The sequence below is a fragment of the Acartia tonsa genome, chromosome 13, assembly GCF_053477335.1.
Source record: "Acartia tonsa isolate MP-2025a chromosome 13, ASM5347733v1, whole genome shotgun sequence".
Lineage (NCBI taxonomy): Eukaryota > Metazoa > Arthropoda > Copepoda > Calanoida > Acartiidae > Acartia > Acartia tonsa.
In genome coordinates this window covers 8,327,062-8,346,347 of record NC_137272.1, presented here as the reverse complement: position 1 = coordinate 8,346,347, position 19,286 = coordinate 8,327,062, and the positions used below count along the sequence as shown (strand labels likewise).

Genomic DNA, 19,286 nt, shown 5'->3' with positions numbered 1-19,286 from the left:
AGATAGATAGATAGATTGATAGATAGATAGATAGAAGAAATAGATAAAAATACCTGGATTTTGATTTGAAAAATGGTCTTGGATATCTTCTAGGTCAATGGGAGCAAATCTATCAAACTGTCCCTCCGCTTCTCTGCGCTGTATTCTTCCTGTTTTAGTTCAACAGTCAAAAGCATGGATAGAAAGTCCTATAGTCAAAAACAATTATACTTTTTAAATCGCGAAACCTTTTACATATATTTTATTGTTTTTCTAAATTTATATTTTTAGCAAAACTGGTGTGTTGAAAATCTGCAGAAGAAATTCTTTTGTTCGTCATTAAAACTATTTTATTGTCCATTGTTTTATCCCTTTAAATCAAAGATGTGACCTATAGTGTAATCTTAAAAAGCAGATTTTCAAATATTCGATGGAAATAATAAATAAAAGGATATAACAATACATAAAATATTGATCAATTTGGCTCTATCAAATATGAATATTATTTCAAATAACATCTAACAGATTGTATATATATCCTTAGTCTTGAAGTCCTAACTGTGCATTGTATCGTAATGATTGTCACGCCTCGGACATAGCAGCTGTTTTACCATTTTAATTGTTAAATCGTTACAGGACAATTCTAACATGTCTAAATTAAGATAAATAACTATCCATTAAAAAAAAAAACAGTAACAAGCCCTTTTCACTCCACAGGGGGAGCATAGGCCACTGACAATTTGTCAGTGTTTCTGTAACAATGTAGTTTTTTTATGCATATGGGATAGGGTTGTCAGCCCTAAGCCCTATGATTGTACGACCTTTGTCTGAGAAGTCCTAACTGTGCATGGTAGTGTGTTGCGCCTGTTTTGGGCCAAGGCATTCCCCCTACTCTTACTATTTGTGTCGCGCATCTGACATAGCAGCAGTAGGAACCATTTTTAACTTCTGTAGTTATGACGCGGTGTCGGACCGAGATTCGAACCTATCACCTTCCCGACGACGAGCTGATGCGCTACGTGTTGAGCCACGGTCCTGGGTTAATAACTATCCATTACGGATCATTATTATAAAAACATTCGCTTTTAACAAACAGCTATATTAAAACACTATATCCACAATCCACATATATTTATAAATCTAATATATAAATCTATACACGTATATCTTTATTCTAATCGAATACGTACTTACAACGTAAGATACAGACCAAACCGTTATCATTTAAACAAAAGAGATACACTTGTTAGATGAAACAAGGATGACAAAATCAAGTACTGGAATGGTACATTAAACGAATTCAACACTTGTATAGTGTCAGAAAGGAATAAACATAATATAAATGTATGATCGAGTTTAAACAAAATTGCAAATTTTAGCACAATTTAAATACGGGAAATTGTTTAAGGACATACCTTTTAGGACTTGATTATACAGATGCTTCGCTTATAACATTATACCTTGATGTAATAGAAATCATTATTAAAAAAAAAAAAAATTTATAGGATAATTATAACACATAAAAAATTGTTGTTAAAGGGTTAAAAATCAACATGTTTTAAATGGACGTATGGACATTCTGATAAAGCTTATAGAGTTACTACGCTTTGTAAATCAAAAGTTTGAAATCGATAGGACAATTCTAACCTGTTTGAATTAACGGAAAGAGTAACCGTTATACTAAAAAAGCTAACCTTGATTATGGAAAAGCTTAGATTTTAAAATTTCATAAGACAATACGGGGTCCCAAACCTTGTGGGGCTGCCATGTACCCAATGAAACCTAACATCAATACCCCTCTAAGTTGTATACTTCTTTTGGATAAAGAAATAATGTTGAATAATGCTTTAGTTTAAAGCAGGGACCAGGGATTTTAAGGGATAAGACAATGGAAGATGCATTTATATGTATCTTTGATCGATGATATAAAACAACATTACTATACACATTAGGGAGATAAAAATCATTGTTTGAAAAATTTAGATACTATTAGTTTGTAACTAATCAATTCAAATTTAATAAAAGTACCTAGAGTTTTTTTAGCAATAAATATGAAAATGTGGTTATAAAACTTTGGGTACCAGTGTAATTTACAGTCCAATGTCCCCCCCCCCCCCCTCCCTGACTAAGAGGTTGAAAGGGCAAATGAAGATGGGAAAAATTAAGCGCTTTCAATTTCACACTCTCTATACATGTTTGAAAGGGATATAGGGCATATGACAATGGACAAGGTATAAATATTCCACCAATTTTGTGTGGTAGTATCATCCTTATACTAAAGTAACAGGATGTCTGTGTGTTTGTGTGTCTGTACCAAAGGATCTCGCTAACCGCTGAACCGATCGGGTTCTCCTTAACAGGGTACCTTCCCATAGTTCCCGGGAAGGTTTTTAACTATTTTGGGGGAGGGTACCACCACCCTCCCTAGAGAAATCACAATAAATCGAATTTTTTTCTCTCAAATAGAGACTCCTACGTAACATTGCAAAGTATCGTAGAATATTGATAGAGACTCCTAAAATTCATTGTAAATCTAATAGTTGTCTAACTAACGAAGGCGAAGAAAGTCTCTTAAAAAATCAGCATGTGACGTCACAAAAATGAGGGATTATCCGTCTCTTTTTTAGGAATTTTCTTTCTAACTCCTCCTCTCCTAATCCCTCATTTTTATGACGTCAGAATTTTTTTTGAGGGACTTCTTCGTCTTCCGCACTAACGCATCTTTACAAAGTAGCCTAAACCCAACCTGGACCATTGCCAAACTTTTCTGAAAAGCATGTTACGATCGGATAAGTCATTTATAATTTAATTCCGGACATGCACCCACAAGAAAGACAGCTAGGTGAAAACAGTAAAAGTGTCGAACTATGACGTCAGAAAAAAATAACAATTAACCAATGAGAGGCTGCTATATATTTTACCACAGTGAATACTGGCTTCTTATTGGTTAATTGTTATTTTTTTCTGACGTCATAGTTCGACACTTTTACTGTTTTCCAGCTAGGTAGTTAAAAAAGCGAGAGAGAGAAAAAAAATCGTTACTGAACGACAGACAGAAGGGCATTAATCGCGATCTGTTATAAAGAAGCTTTGCAACATAAAAAGATATTATTTTTTATGAATGGGTTTCGTTTAAGAAAATTTGAAGTTGCAAATCAAGTTTTGTCAGAGAAATTTAGCTATGCTTTTCATTTTGGCACCACACAATTTTCAAAATTAGGTCGAGGAGAAAAAAATTAAATGCAAGACTTTTCGAAAATTTGAATTTGATCATAACAAATGACATTTGGTTTCTTGATATTTTTTGGTGCAGAATTATCAAATATACTCTACATTATTGATCCGTACGCCAGTCAATCCGTCGGTCCGTAACATGATTATTTTCCCAGCTGATATTTCAGATAGATTTTTATAGAGATACTCCATTCCCAAAGCCTTCAGTTTACAGCCTAGCTCGCTTTCATGAATATTGTTATCCTTGTTAAATGATATTTAGCATAAAATCATAGAGTCACTTTTACAGATTTTTATTTGAGATAACAAAGTATAATTCAAATTTTGATTTCTAATTTGGATATTACCAAATCTAAATTAGATTTTGACTTTTTTATAATAAATACTGGTGCTTTCCCTTCATAAGACTAATTAGCACTGCCTCCCCCCTCCTCCCTTGTTATTGAATTAAATTGAAAAAAAGCAGAGTATATCTTTCTTATGTCTAAAGCTGCAGGGCTACCAAGTACTCTATATAACCTAACCTAATCTGACCTAGAGTAACAAACAAACAGACGAAAAATAATGTATTAAAAAATAAGGGAAAGTGATTTTGTGCTAATTAAGAGGGAAATTACAAAAAAAACTATGAACAGGTATCTTTATCATGTAAATAGCTTAATACCATTTTATACATAATTTATTCATGTATGGTTTAGTTGTCAAAATTTTGGTCATTTTCTTTTTCCTCCTGAAACATGATCTCTGTTTTGTTTGTTCCGAATGATCTCGCTAACCGCTGAACCAATATGTTTCTTCTTTACAATGTAGCTTTATATAGGTCCAGGCAGGGTTTATAACTTGGCCTTCTAAATTGTACCTAAATGATAGAGGAATCAGCAGGAAGTTTAAAGTCGATAGGACAATTCTAACATCTATGAATTAACAATAATAGCTTTCTCTTACGCACTGACAGACAGACAGACTCAAAATAAAGATAGCTTGACTTTTAAAAAAAATATATTTTTACTGACATGCTTATTACATACAAAAATGTCTTTTATAGTATATTCTCACAGGGATCTAAAGGGATAAGACAATGGATGATAAATTGATGTACATCTCCAATGATACAAAATTACCCTTCTGTAGATTACAATTAGTTGTTGAAACGTTTGAACACTCAACTTAGTGAACTGTTCAATCAAAATTCAGTATAGTCCCCAAACTTAAGTTGTTGAGCAAACGAATAAGAAAACGTTATTATAAAACTTTGGGAACCAGTGAATAAACAGTCCATTGTCCCCTTGCTCTCTGATATACTCTCAAGAGTTGAGATGTTATAATTTTGTAACAATTATGTAACGTCTGTAATTTATTATGTCCCCACAAAACAACAAAACAAACAAAAACGCAATAAAATCAGTGAGGCGGAGCCATTTGGCTGTTTATAACACTATAGTCCCCAAAATTTTGAATAACGTTTACTTATTTGTCCGTTTACTTATTTGTCCGCTCAACAACTGTGGTTGTTGGTTCATTAAGTTGAGTATCCATTGTTTTAATCACTAATTGTAATCTACAGTAAGGTTAATTGTGTGTGTCCTCATTGGGAATGTAAATCAATTCATAGGACATTGTCTTATCCCTCTAAATACAAAAAAAGATAGCCACTAGCCTCTATAGACTTTTCATTCGACGAGGGATGATAATAACATAGCCTAAAACCATCCAAACAATTATCTAAATCGGAGAACTCAATCATGTCAGTAGCTACTAAAATATAACAGGCAATAATTTACTGCTTTGTAAAATATAATTTGCTATTTCTATTGACTGTCGATGTTACAATCAAAGAACACCTGAACTTCTATAAAAATTATACACAAAATTTTCTTTGACCAAATGATAACATTATACATCATTATAAATCCGTTATCACACCCTCGGGCAGGGAGGGGATAATGATGGATAATTTGTTAATCTATACAGTATACACCCTTTCTCTAACACATATTTTTTACTATAAAAGACACTAAAATTTTTTTAATTGTAAATTTTCAATTTTCTGTTCTCTTTGAGGGACACTTTTATCACAAAACCTTTATCTGAAAGTTATAACTATGCATGTTAATAAGTTGCACCCGTTGCCAAAGTAATTGCAATGCTTTTATTATTACCAGTGAGTTCGATAAATTTTGCCGAAGATAGATTTATTTCCTATTGTATTCTCCTTCTTAAAATTTGATAATGCTAGGATGACGAATAGCGATGCACAAAAAATCCATTGAATTTACAAACGAATAAGTGATTTATAGAGCAAATAGATCGGTTATAATACCAGATAAAAGAGAGAGTAAGAATATGCAAAAACTCAAAATAAGCATGACTGACAAACGGACAAACAATGTATAAATTTCAGCTGTCTATCTTCAATAGCATCCTGATAAAATTCTAATCTAACTTATTAGATGTTGGCTATCCTTCAAACATATATGGAATTAAAAACAAGGATGACAACATCCATAAAAGCGAAGCACTGAAACGGTAGGACAAACGGACATTAACACTTGTATAGTCAGAACTGAATAATCAGAATATAAATATATAAGATTCAAAGCAAAATTGTAAGTAAATTTGTTGAAAAACTGCTTGATAAAGAATTATGTTTATGGACATACTTACATTTTTAAGACTTGATTATAGAGTTGCTTCGCTTATAATATGGTATTTTGTTGTCTTAGGAATCAGTATACCAAAAATCAGATCAATCGGATATTAGATCACATACAAATTTGTTGTTAAAAAAGTAACAAATGGACGTACGGACATTTTGGTAATGATTATAGAGTTGCTATGCTTTCTAAATCATACCTAACTACCACAGGAATCACTATGCAAAGTTTGAGATCGATATGACATGCCCAAATTAACGAAAAAAGCTCTCCGTTTGTGACGGACGTACGGACGGACCGACCCTAATTATAGAAAAGCTTCGCTTTTAATAAAATATTATTAATAATTTTTTGTAGAATTGGATTGAAATACCTATACAAATATTGAGCTATTGTATACATAAGCAGGGATTTAAAGGGATAGGACAATGAATGATAAATTGTTATACATACAACCCCGTTGATAACAAACAAAATCACTTTTCTGTAAATTACAATTTATTGTTTAAAAGTATGAATCTACAAACTAAGTTGTAATAAAATACCCAAAGTTTTTAAGCCGACGAATGGGATACGTCTTTATAAAACTTTGGGTACCAGTTTAGTTTTATATAATATCCCCTTCCTCCCTGGGTTTAAGATTTGTCTCATAGTTTTGTTTGACAGCTAATCTGTCATAAAGACAGACAAATACGCGGGGATGTGTCATTGATGATAAAATTCTGTCTATTAAATTCTAAATTTATAACCAAGGACGACAAAATCCATAAGTAGGGAAGCACTAACAAAACAAATGGATGTAAAAACGGCCTAAGTAATAATAAAATGTAAAATGATAAAAAAAAATATATTTATAAATAAATACTTAATACATATATTTTCTTTTATAGCATGACCAGGAAAATTTTATAAAATACACACACGCATTCCATTCAGAAAATATACAAAATTTCACAAGTAAAAATCTATTTTTACTTGTGAAAAAAATTGGGAAAATTTTGTTTTCTTTCAATGCCCTACCCCTGTTTTTTTAGACGAATACTTGAAATGTCTTAGTATTGTTTTCTTTAAATGGTAGCACTATTGATGAGAAATAGACAAGTTTACTATATTCTTATTTAGTTGTTTGTGCATGTAACTAAGATCTCGGTAACAGCTGCTTCGATTTAATAAAAGTTACATATAGGTCTATTTGTCCCTCTACCCTAGAATATTTAATGAAAAAAAAATAGTCATCATAAAAAAATAGTGAAATGCTCTAAATTGTACAAAAAATACAATAATTGTTATCAATCAATAATTATAATTCATATTTATCGTCACTTTTCCCCTTCTTTTTAACCAACATGATAATTTAGTTACTTTTTACTTTTCTACCATTAATTTTTCATTATAGATGTCCCTTTTTTACACTCGCCCTATATCTATTTATTTTTCATATTGTTTTTTGTTAACATTTTGCTATTGTATGCTTTTGAAACAAAAATATTTTGATTAAAAGAACTTCACGTGACAGAACTAATGGATATATGATGTCAGTCTGTATGTCCGTCAATCCGTAATGTTTTCATAATTTTGAGTTTGCAAAATTGAAGGAAATAATCAGAGAAGTAAGAGGATATTATAGTCCAAACATAGAATATAAATATATGTATGTTAATATAGAAATAAGAGAGAAAAAGAAAATTGTTAATTTTTTATCCTTTATGGCAATTGTTTAATATTCTTTGTTGAAGGGTTATTGCTAAAAATAGCGTCACCCTAGAATGTTAGACAGAACAACAGAGAGACACAAATTATATTTATAGAGTAGCTTTGCCCCGGAAAATACTAAAAACAAATATAACAAGGAAGTTTCAATCCAAAACGCCAAAGAAAATTAAGTGATCATTAAGAACTGGTATTAATCAGAGTATAATACTATAGACAATGACAGCTGATTTCTAAATCTACAGACCTTTCTTCCTCCAAAATATATTTAAAAGATTGATTTATTCTCCAATGGTCTATCCCTAGAAAACTGGGCAACAATAACACAAGAATATAAATGACACTCTTCCCAAATTATATAACATTATGTGTCCATACACTGTTAATCATGTAAAAGTGACAGTATGTCTGTCTATTTGTCTATGTGTAGATTAAGATATCGCTAACCACTGAACTGATACGGTTCTCCTTTTCGTGAAACTTCTTTTAGTTCCAGAGAAGGTTTATATTTATTTTCCCACCTTTCAAAAAAAAAATTTGTTTTTCTTGCTTAAACTAAAATGGAAGTTGAGGGTCGACATACAACTGTACATACATTGAGCTGTTTATTCACTGGTTCCAAAAGTTTTATAATAACGTTTTCTTATTCTTGGCTTAACAACTTTTATTAAATTTGATTAGTTGGTTCATTAAGTTAGGTGTATAAACGATTCAACCACTAATTATAATTTACAGAAGGGGTAATTTGGGGATGTACATCAATTTATTGGCCATTGTCTTATCTCTATAGATCTCTGAGTTACAGCTATTCTAATAATGATTAAGTTATTTTGCAATCACATTGCTTGGCGCAATTGTATGAACACAATCTTAATCATTAATCTTGTAAAACCACAGTTAGCCACGTCTTTTTTTACACAGAAATTATAGACATAACAAGGAGGACAACATCCATAAAGCGATGCCAGACGGACAAACGAACATTTACAAATATAAAGTAACAACAGATTCAATATTCAACAAGTCTCCTCAAGAAAGTTTCGTGAAAAATTATTAAAAAATTACGTGAATACAGGATACTTAAATACTTGAATATAGAAAGCTAGTGCCTAATCGTCCTAGGAATCATTACTGCAAAAATTGGATAATTATATCAAATGAAAGATTGTTATCAAAAGAGTTAAGAAATATCTATATTTTTTAAATGAACATATGGACTTTCTAGTAATGGTTATAGGATTGCTTTGTATCTAACTGATGCAGGAATCATTATATTTGAATCGATAGTACAATTCTAAAATGCATTATTAACATTATCATAAAAATGTTATTATCATGATTGCTGCGCTACTTATGAACATAATTAAGCTTGTTTATCCAAATTGATGTCTGTTTCTTATTACAAATAATTGCATATTACCTTATTTAAATTTATATTTAATAATGTTTATCTATTATCTAATAATAATTTGTAAGAAAAAAAAGGACGACAACATCTATAAGTTGCACAAGATTTACAAGCTAACAATGTCTTACAATTATTTTACCATTCTTTGTAGTGAGACATTAGGGGCGGTTGTAGAGTGGATGTAACTTTCCTTTAACAAGTTATACATACACCTTCCCTGGACCTAAAGGAAGCTTCACCATATTGGTCCAGCAGTAAGCGAGATCTTTCGCATCACACACACACATACATAGACATCCTGTTAATTTTATACAATGATGATAGAGTGATATATAGATCGGCTTTCCTAAAAGTAAATAGTTGCTGCGCTACATGTTACACCAAGGACATACAGACAAGAATGGAATGATCATAGAGTAGCTACGTTATAGTACAGTAATTTATATTAACAAATTGTGTGTGTAAGTATTTAGGATAAACTGAAAAGAAAGATTACTTTATATAAATTGATATCTATATGCGTGTTCCATTCATTGTGAACTTTCTTCATCTCAAAATACATTAAAGGATACATTTAAAATAAAATCTAAGAATATTAATTTAGTCAGATTCCAATTGCAAAGAGATTATAAAAAAGTGAAACTATGCGGTAATTGCTTGAAACTGGTATATAGGTTTCATAGTGACTAAGGAGGTATGCCAGATAATTATTTTCATTCAATTATCCAAGGGCGTCCAAGCTTTTTTTATTTGGGGGGGGGGGTAAAATATTTTTCAAGGGGGGTAATTTGCTTTTGGGGGGGGTAAAATGGTGCACGAAGCACGTTGCAAATTTTTTTTTACCCCCAAAAGATTTTTCTCCCCAGGGGTAAAATTTGCTAGGGGGGGGGGGGGTAATTACTTCTTGTGAAATCTGTTGGCAGGGGTAAATTTTGTTTACCCCCCCCCCCCCCAAAAAAAAAATTCACCCCCAGAGTAAAATTTTTTGGGGGGTGTAATTTGATAATGTTTAATAATATTTAGTAGTAAAAATATTTTTTGTTAAGGATTTTTATTTTGGGGGGGGTATTTCCCCCCCTAAAATTGTTTGGGGGGGTAAATACCCCCTCCTAAATGGTTGGGAATTGTAATGTGTTGTATAAAGAGAATAAATGTAGAAAGTCTCAATCTCCAATCCCTTAATTGAACCAATAGAACAATAATTACTGATGAAATTAACCCTTAATGGTTGGAGGGAGAGGGAGGGGGGTGTTCTTGAATAATGAGTATTATGAACATTTTTACATAATAGGTCAAAGATAGCATAAAATTGAATTAGGAGAAACTTTAAACTCTTTCATACAGGGTTAAAACTCCCCTGGCCGAGATAAATTATACAATTTTTTAATAACCTAACATACAATAATGATGCAGCATTTAAAACAATGTTACATTACAGGTGAAACATTTGGTACAAAAATAAAACTGAGAGAAAACTTTCACCTCTTCCACAGATGATACAAGGAATAGAATGAGGCTCAATTGACAAAGAATTTTGAATTAGTACATGTATGACCCAATAAAATGACATCTACTTATACAATGACAAAAGCAAGTAGACATACCCATTCATATCTAAATTGTAAAAAAATACAAAAAGAAAATCTTACCACTCTTCAGCAAAGGGTTAAAACTATTGAGTCGGAGAGAGCAAAGTATAATTCTGATGCATGTGTTATAATAATGCACAATTGACAATGAATTTTGAATTTGCATATCTATGGCATAAAAAATGACATTTACTTATGAAATAAATTGGGGGATAACATCCACCTCTTGCGCAAAGGGTTAAAACTCTCTGGGCTGAGAGTGCAAAATACAATTCTGACGCGTGTGTTATAATGATGCACAATTGACAATGAATTTTTCTGGTTCGCTGCCTTTTGTCTCAAATTCTTATAATTGTCAAGCTACACAGTCATGCAGATGTACAATAATAAAATTAGATACAAAAATAAATGAATGAAGTAAATTGTTTTATCTGAAGCCACTTTTTGTCGTAAAGGCAAGGATAATGAGTGGGAGGGAAGGGTTGATAATTGGTTTCATACTCCTACAAATTCCTGAGAAAAAATTTTTAAAAATATTATATCCCCTCCCCCATAACAAATATACTCTTCGCTAAAACCTTATTTCTTGTTGTTTTATCCATACAATAATAAATCCCAAAACATGTTTTTATATTGTAATGTATGAAACAAAAGTAAAAAGATATACACAAGGGAAAAGGAAACAAAAAGGGAAAGGTTTTGTGATGAAGGGGCTTTTTAGTAAACTTGCAATTATTATTAGTTATAGAAAGCATATTACTACGATAGATTTACTTATGATTTTGTCAATGTTAGGATCTCCCTATCATTATCAAATCGGACATTAAGATTTATAAAAAATATAGTTCAACCAAAAAATATTTCAACTTTTATGTTTTATGCAGTTATGATATCAACCTAATACTGTGTAATACTAGGAAAGCCTTGACTCCTTTATCCATAAAAATTAAGGAATTATGTCGACTATTTGGCTTAAATAAAAATCGGTCGTGGCTTACAAAATAACGACTTATAGAACTTTTAATAATATTATAGCTTTATACTTTATTGATATAATAAGGACACAATTTTATGTCATGGTGAAGTCGACATAAACCATTAAAATTCCGAGTCAACAACTATGACAGAGGAATTGTCGTCGTTTAGGTTGCTAATATTGTCCTCAGATATTAGCCAATTCATTCCTCCATGGTTAGGGGATGGGATTGGGTAAAGTCATAAAGGGATAGGGATGAGGAGCTGGGAGAAACATGTTATCAGGGTATGCGAGAATATCCAAAATCCACGTATTCCAAAGGGATAAGACAATGGACGATGAATTGATGGAAATCCTGTATGATGTAGCGTAAAAGTATTGGTTTAAACGTTTGAACACTCAACTTATAAGGAATCTTACTAAATTCCCCAAATTTGATAAGTCAACGAATAAGAAAACGTTATTTTAAAAACTTTGGGGACAAGTGTAATAAACAGCCCATTGTCACCTCTCTCTCTTCTTGTCAACTAAAGGTACAAAGTCTAACAGGGACAATATTGTCGTGCTGTCCTCTCAAGCGGCAAATGTAAAACTATTTTAATATTTCTGCATTCTCCAGGGAATCTTAAGGGATAAGACATTGGATAATAAATTGATTTACTATCCCAAAAAGGATTTACCCATTCCTGTAGATCAAAATCATTGGTTTGGACAATACCATTTTGAAACACTGATAAAAATTCAATAAAAGTACCCACATTTCTAAGCCAAAGAATAAGATGACTTGGATGTAAAACTTTGGGTACCAGTAAAATAAACAGACCAATATCCCTTCCATTCCTGACGACATACATTCGATCAACAGGATAAACAGAGAGTATGGATTAGAAAATATATAGTTTCCCTAAAAGTTGAACAAAAACATTGCATTAAAACTTTCCTACTATTTTTTAGCATACATTTGGGTAGTGAATACTGTTTCATACTAGAGACGTTAAAAATTTCAAAAATACTGCTGCATCTGGTACGTTATGCTAACAAGATTAGGCAGAATGTCTTGGCACATAAACAGACAAAACAAAGGGTATTTGTGCTTTAAAATATTTTTAAATGCTTATCCCTTTAAGCTCTGATTGCATCCATTTTGTCTTGGCTAAACACTTTTATCACGAAGATTATATAAGAGTATTATTTATTAGTAGCGAAGCTACTCTATAATTCACTTTGTCCGTCCGTCCGTCAGTCAGTCAGTCAGTCCGTAACGCTATGGGGGAAATGGGATTTACTCAGCTCCTATAAAAGATAGAATGCTTAAATTTTTTGACAACATTCCCATCAATAAGGAGCACAATTAAGTATGAAACATCGATGGGGGTAGGACCGCTTTTTAGCAGGTTTTAGGCTATTTTTGTATTTTCACATTTTTCTCAATATCTTCTGTGTTTATTGTTCGATTTTCAAAATTTTTTCAGTTATAGATATCTAAATTAAATTTTCAGTCCTTTAAAGAAACTAACTATGACGGTTAGACTGCCTTTAAGCAGGTTTTAGGCTATTTTTGTATTTTTCACATTTTTCTCCATATCTTTGGTGTTTATGGTCCGATTTCCAAAATTTTTTTAGTTATAGATATCAAAATTAAATTTCCTGTCCTTTTAAGAAAATAACTATGATGGTCAGACTGTCTTTCAGCAGGTTTTAGGCTAGTTTTTTTTATTTTTCACATTTTTCTCCATATCTTTGGTGTTTATGGTACGATTTCCAAAATTTTTTCAGTTATACATATCATAATTAAATTTTCTGTTGTTTAAATTTTTATTTTTTAAATTTTTCCATATCTTTGATGTATATAGTCCAATTTTCCAAATTTTTTTTAAGTTAAGGATTTAAATATTATATTTCCTGTCATTTTAAGAAAACAAGCATGGCGGTCAGACTGCTTTTTAGCAGGTTTTTGCTATTTTTATATGTTTTACATATTTCCTCATTTCCTTGGTGTTTTTGGTCCAATTTTAAAACTTTTTTGGGATATCAGTATCAAAATAATTTTTCCCATTGTTATGAGCATCTTTTATGTTATTTACTTTGATTGTCATCATTATACAAAATAAAACAGGGTTTCGTGTTTAGTTTTTCCAATAAATCAATTAATAAATACACTTTAAATCTAATTGTGCGTATTACCATCTATGATTTTATTTTTTATGCTTCGCTACTTATGGATGTTGTCATCCTTGTTTATTTTAAAGCGAAGATATTCTACATTTAGGGTCGATCTATCCGTACGTCCGATCATATTTAAAATGGTAATTTTTTTGCTAAGCTACTCTATAATTCAGAATGTCTGTCTGTCTGTCTGCTAGTTAAGATAGATGACAGATACTAGCTTTAAAAAATAATTTGAAGCTTTTTAACCCTCATTAATTCTTATATTACCTTAGCTAAATGTAATTCATTTATATAAATTAATCTAAATTACACTTTGCCCGATGTTTACAAGCTTCAAACTGCAAATCAAAACAAAAATTTAGGGAAGATCAATTAATTGTCCATAGATCTACCCCTAAATCTCTTATTTTGATGAATAGAAAATAATTGAGATTTGATTAGGTGTTAGAAAATTAGATTTTAGTACATTACAATTAAAAAGGGTGACAACATTCACAAGCAGCGAAGCACAGAAATTAAAGGAACGGACATTCAAATATTTGGTGCTTTCCCACAAAGTGCTTGTCGAGTACTGAACCCTAACCTTCCTATTTTTTAGATTGAAAATAAGTGGTGGTGGGTGGTTTTTCCTATGCTAACCCTGCGTGTGCCCTAACCCTGCAGAGCTACCAAGTACACAATATAACCTAACTTAGCCAGCCCTAAAGTAATAAACAAATAAACGAAAAACTACCCCCCCCCCCAAATAATCACTATTATTGCAAATTTGAGGGGTTTTATACTCAACAAGGCATTTTTATGAATAACTGTTTTTTATAAAACATTAAAAAATTCACGTTTGCTCTGCTAATTAGGTTAAAAATATCCTATTATGTAGCAATTAAAAATTAACAAATGATACACTAATTAAATTTTATTAAGAATTTGTTATGCTACATTTAGACCAACAAGTATGGCAAAAACCACAAAATCCAAGTTATCAAATAAAAAAATCTATGAAGCCGCTTATAATATAGTTTTTACAGGTCTATACAGGGAGGAAGGGGACATTAGACTGTAAATTATATCCATCTCATTCGTTTGCTTAAAAACTTTGGGTACTTTCATTGAATCATGATTGGTTGGTTCAAACTTGCAGTGTCCAAATTCTTAAACCAATAATTTTATTCTACATAAGGGGTAATTTTTCTTGAACATCATTTGGGATGTACATTAATCTATCGTCCATTGGGCCTATAATAGAAACAAGGATGACAAAATCATTAAGTAACAAAGCACAGAAATATTAGAATAACAAAAATAGACAAATTTAAAAAATTTAAAAAATTGAGTAAAGCTGTTTGTATTTGAAAACTTAACATATGGGTATTTATGAAGAGATGACTGCATCCATAAAGCTATTTCCAAAATCAGATAAACGAATATATAATATTGTACCTTGCTGTCCTATGAATCATTGTTCTATAAATTAGATGAATACACAGCGATGAAATTATTCCTTCTGAAGATTTAAAAGATTGAACACTGCTAGTTTGAATTATGCTTTTTAAAAAGTACCCAACGAATGAGAAAACGTGTTCATAAAAGTTTGGGAAACATTATAATTTACAATTCAATGTCCCCTTCCCTGGGTTAAGACAGACCAATAAGTAGACAGTAAAAGTAAATTTTAGAAATGTTGCGTTACTTAGCAACCACTAGACAACCACACACACACACACACACTCACACACACACACACACACATAAACACACGAATAACAACTATTTCCATAAATTTATTTTCCACACCTCACGTTAATTATTCCAAAAGCCGAAATTTTGGCGGTTTTCATAAGATACAGCTAAATTTCCAAATAGCAAAATTTTAGAAAAATGCCACTGCTATTAAGCTAAAAAAGTATTTAAAGCTTTGTGTTATATAAATAAGTATTAGGAAACTCATTGAAATATTGCAATATATATCAAAAATCTTATTTTATACCTTAAATTTTTTTCAATAGAATTTTGATAACATTAAACACTTTGAACAGAAAAAAAAATAATACATCAAAAGGTTTTTTTGGTTAGTTTCAACGGATGAATTTTTAGCTTTTTATGATGTTTCTAAACGTACAAAATTCGGAATCATTAGCTATTTTAATTACTAACCTATTTGCTGAATCGTATGTACACCAAATGAATTTGGCACGTAGAAATACGTCCTAGGCCATTTTAGGGTTCTAATTTATTCAATAAAGACAATAATACGGTTAAAATCGAATTTTAAAAAAGAGTACTTATTTAATAATGTACAAGCTTTGTCTATATTTTCCTTACATTAAAATTATTGGTTGAAGAGGTTGGACACTTTGGTTGAATCTACCAATCAAGCTTTAATAAAAAATACTCAAAGTTTTAAACCAGCGAATAGGAGAGTATGTTTATAAAACTTTGGTTACCAATGTCGACCTCCTTCCTAAATATACTAAAGAAGGGAGATGACAATGGCAGATAAACCTATCTACAGTCTACACCCCAATTTTCCTTAAAAATAGCTATCAAATGCAGAATATTACATAACCCAATGATAAGACAATGGAAGATAAATTATTAGTGTAACAAGGGAATAAGAACAATAGTAAAGTTGTGTACTTTTTATTGTAATAAATACTCTATTATATAATTCTATTTCTAAACTAGAATGCTATAATGGTTAAATTTAAGCAAAATATAATTGTGAATTTAAATTTGTCATTTGAAAAAGCTGCTCCATATCTGTATGTCTGTAACTTAGTTCATTAGAAGAAAACACTAGAGAGGGAAGGGTTTGAATGCCGTTATGTCCCCATCTCAAGGACATTGTACCGACTCTCAATTGTTTTTGAAAATGAACCAATAGTGTCGGGAATATTAACACAGCTAAGTAGCAGAAAACAATTTGCTAGCAGACGAAAAAGGTCCTTGGAAAAGGGGGACAGGTAGTTATCTGTACATCTATACTAGAGACCTGTTTTTTGTTCAACGTCTTTTGACTTTTACAGGTGGGCCCCTAGCATGTAAATTTTAAGATGAAACATGCCCAAGACTTGTATAAAGCTTTCCTATATTCAAACAATTCAGCCGCTAGCGAGATCTTTACGGACAGACTATAACCTTGCTATTTAATATCATAGGGAAAAATTAATTGTTGCTTATTAATACAGGGAGTAAGGGAGGGGACAATGGGCAATTAATTCAATATAAGAGTTATCAAAGAAAGGGCATGAAATCCAGTTTAATCCAATAGATTTGTAGGAAATTATAAAGGAATTGTTAATTGAATAATAGATTTCCATAGCGTCATGTAAAGTGAAATCACAACTTGTTTTTGATGAAATATATTGAGGTTTTTTGGTGTGATTTTTATATTAAAAGATTATTGGACCCGGCCAGCTGCTAGCAAGAATATGACTGCCCCTTTTTATTCTGTTTATTTCCCTTGCCCCTTGCCCCCACCTCCCTTCTCCTTTCTCCCCGTCTGCTACATTCCAAACTAACACAACGAGTGTTTATTTCCCTTCCCCCCACTTCACTTATCCCTTCTCCCCGTCTGCAATATTCAAAACATACATAACGAGTAGCAGCATTCTATGCGCAAGTCCCCAAACTCAGTCAGAAACTGCTAAATTCTTGCACATTCCCTTTAAGCCAGTCCCCAAAGTCTGAGACTCCTAAAAATTGAATATTCGATCCATTGTCCCCTCCCCTACTCCCTGTTATTAATAAACTCAGCTGCTATTTAAGACTTATTTTTTGTGAGATTACCTTAATAAATGAGACCTATATAAGTTTCTATTTAAGATAGATAGCTAAAATTCCATAACTTATATAATACCTATGAATGATATTTTTGATAATATGAATGATAACGTGCCGAAGACTTTTCAGTTCTATTATAATTTACAGTCCAATGTCTCCTCCCTCCTCCCTGCACAAAAAGTAAATATGCATATTGTATATAAATTTCACATAATGTTCACATAATGATTATTCTCTATGTGTGTATTGCTTAATTACATTAAAACAAAAGTCATGCAGAAAAAATTCTCATTGATTCAATTGAAAACGAAAAACTCATGGGAAAAAAAGTTTTGCTGCAGGGATAGGACAACGCATGATGATTAAATATTGGCCAAATTTCGTATGTTTTAACTAATTGACGCTTTTTAGTAATTTATAAATAGTTTTTGAAGTGTCGATCAATAAATGCCCCATCCTCGTATTTTTAAGATAAATTAAAAGTAAGGGAGGGTAAGTTTTCTCCCAATATAAAAAAAAAGGGATGTGGGGTTTCTTTGCTCAACAAGGTACTTTGAGTGACAAAGACCCAATAATTAGTAACACAATAATTAGACAATAAAAAGAACACTCCATAAAATGGCTAAAATCCTGCCTGGGAACTATACAAATCTTTTTTTTTAATTCCTTAAATTGCAATCTCATTACAAAGAACGGATATTAAAGTTTTTCTTTGAGTGGTATATACCTTTCAATGAATAAAATATGCTACCAAATACAAAAGATAACACCTAAGAATCTGCATGTAAATATAATTTATTGTCCATTATCCAATCCTTGGTTACTTGCAAAAATTGACACTATAACAAAGATTACTCTTTTTACCTAATTTTTGTTTTAGAAAAATCTTCCAATTTGATTTTCGTGATTTTAAATCATTTCGCTTTTACATGTATAACAAAACCTAAATCATTTCAGAAATAAAGAAATAGAAAAACAGGTAATAAATATAAAATAGCCTAAGACCAAGACTAAAATCTAAAAATAAAATAGCCTAAAACCATCACGGGACTTAAGTGGAGCTGCTCTAATATGAATAACTCAATCGGTATTGTAGCTATCGAAATCTTAAGCAACAAACAAAATCCTTACTACTTTATATAATAGAATATACCATATCATTAAATTTTATGTATTGAAAATAATATATTTCGTCTGAATAATTACTATTTTTAAGATTTAGAAAAGAAAGCAGTTTCTTTTCCCTATATCCCCGAAGAAAACGTTGTTTAAAGAAAATCAGGGAGGGAGGGGACATTGAGCTGTTTATTACACTAGTCCCCAAATTGTTATAATAATGTTTTCTTATTTGTTGGCTTAACAACTTTTAGGACTTTGATTAAATTTTTATTGGTTGGTTAAGTTGAAAAAACGTCAAAACGTTTCAACCAATTATGGTATTAAACAGAAAGGGTAATTTAGTGTATTATTATTGGGAATGTAAACCAATTTATTGGCCATTGCCTTATCCCTTTAGACTCCTGAAAGAAACTGCATTTCTGATTTTCTTTGTTTGAACAAAATTCGTGGAGAAATATGTGAAGTTTAGGTTTGTATGGAGTTTGTATATTAGAGGGTTCAAAACTATGATACCCAAGACAATTAGGTACAATATTATGTAAGTATTAAGTCCTTAAATGTATTTATATCCTTAAACAGTATCCTGTATTTCAGTAATTTTGCAACAAATTTATGTACATCTCTGTTTAGACTTAAAAATTTATATTCTGCTTATTATGTTCTGACAC

The 19,286-nt window shown here is 31.3% G+C and overlaps 1 long non-coding RNA gene across 1 annotated transcript in view; it reads right to left on the bottom strand.

Annotated features, from left to right (window-relative positions):
- The window catches only part of LOC145304445 (uncharacterized), a 41,707-nt gene that overhangs the window by 2,036 nt on the left and 20,385 nt on the right, over window positions 1-19,286 (bottom strand). Inside the window, exon 4 of the long non-coding RNA XR_013874083.1 lies at window positions 54-149. This is a non-coding gene — a long non-coding RNA (uncharacterized LOC145304445). The remainder of the gene's footprint in view (window positions 1-53; window positions 150-19,286) is intronic.